General features: G+C 40.1%; 1 pseudogene; it reads left to right on the plus strand.

Annotated features, from left to right (window-relative positions):
* The first annotated feature begins 849 nt into the window (after positions 1-849).
* Positions 850-970, plus strand: LOC145406251 (5S ribosomal RNA; annotated as a pseudogene).
* The last annotated feature ends 618 nt before the right edge of the window (positions 971-1,588 follow it).

The following is a 1,588-nucleotide window of genomic DNA, read 5'->3' on the forward strand; positions in this document are numbered from 1 at the left end:
CCGGTGGAGTTAGCAAAATGAATAACTCTAAAATTGACAGTAGTAACGCTCAAACACTTTTAGCTAGGAAGGATGGGTTAAAAACATGTATATTATTGCCGCTGTGAATGTGAGCACTGTAAACCAGAGGGTGTGGAGGGTGTGTGGGTTGCGGTATAGCGCCACAGGTTACCTTACATTGTCGGTTGACTGTACCACCACGCAGACTGTCCTTCACAAACGTTTCGTGATTTTCAGTGTTGTCCTCAGTTTTATATGTTTACGTAATATCATTTTATGTTCTCGGCGACTTTAGGAACAACCTTATATCTAGAAACACTTCTTTTTGCTGATCCATTTGACAATTGTTATAAAAAAAGGCTCAGTATATAAATCACCCTGACACGAATCCTTTTTCCTGTGGCTAATTATAATCTTATGTTTGCCACGGTTGATTTATATAAACCAAAATGTTAACGTACAATTAAAACCTTTGGTCAGTTTAAAAAAATATCTCGTGATGTATTCTATAGTTAACTAATATCAGAAAGTTATAATCTAAACAAGCTATTCGCAGGTGACAGCACTGATACAAAGGGATGGGATTCTCGGACATTATTTATCAGCAGTTCCCTGCTGTAACTTGGATTTGTTTTTGCAGGGGGAACTAGAGGTACTGGACGATTCTGTACCCTCCATGCCTTGTCCTTACTGGAAAGGAGAATCACGGTTATGGCAGGTAAAGGATCGTAAAAATGTTCGAGAGTCACATTCCAGGTTCATACGTTTACTGACAACTGTAATGAGTGTTTCAAGTATTGGGAAACTATGGGGTTGTGTATTTTTGTATCTCTGTATACTTTTTTTTTTTTAAACATCTCCAAACCACGTTGAGTACACCGCTTCCCGTCCGATCAGCGAAGTTAAGCAACGTTGGGTCTGGTTAGTACTTGGATGGGTGACCGCCTGGGAATACCAGATGCTGTTGGCATAACGTTCTCCCTACGTGTCAAGTGGGGTTGGTGGAGGATTAGTGCCCCTCCCTGTAAAACAATTAACTCTAAGCCCTTGGCCACCCTGTTTGGGATACATGGCGTCTGGCAATGAATGAATGAATGTATACTTTAGCGTCTCTGTAAACTTTAGGATATCTTTAAAATTTAGACTCTGCATACTTTAGGGTCCCATATATACATTAGAGTCTGCATGTTTTCTAGTTTCCATATACCGTAGGACCTCTTCATGCTCTTGAGTCTTTGTATAATTTAGAGTCTGTATACTGTAGAGTTTCTGTATAATTTAGGGTCTCTGTATATCTTAGGGGCTCTGTATACTTTACGATTATACATTAGTCTCTGCATACGATAGGGGCTCAGTATATTTTGGGGGCTCTGTATTTTAGGGCCTCAGCATACTTTAGGGTTTGATGTGGAAGAGGCATATGAATTTTTGCTTATACCGATACTCCTCGTCACTCGTATCACTTGTGTCAGTCACTCCTCTCCTTATAAAACGCATCCTTTGTACCAGCCGCTCTTCATCCTATACTCGTTGTCACAAATATCAGTCCCTCTTCTACTTATACTTTTCGTCACTTGTATCAGTCACT

This window comes from Coenobita brevimanus, chromosome 69, assembly GCF_032717465.1.
Source record: "Coenobita brevimanus isolate Jiangsu-jjx chromosome 69, ASM3271746v2, whole genome shotgun sequence".
Classification (NCBI taxonomy): Eukaryota; Metazoa; Arthropoda; class Malacostraca; order Decapoda; family Coenobitidae; genus Coenobita; species Coenobita brevimanus.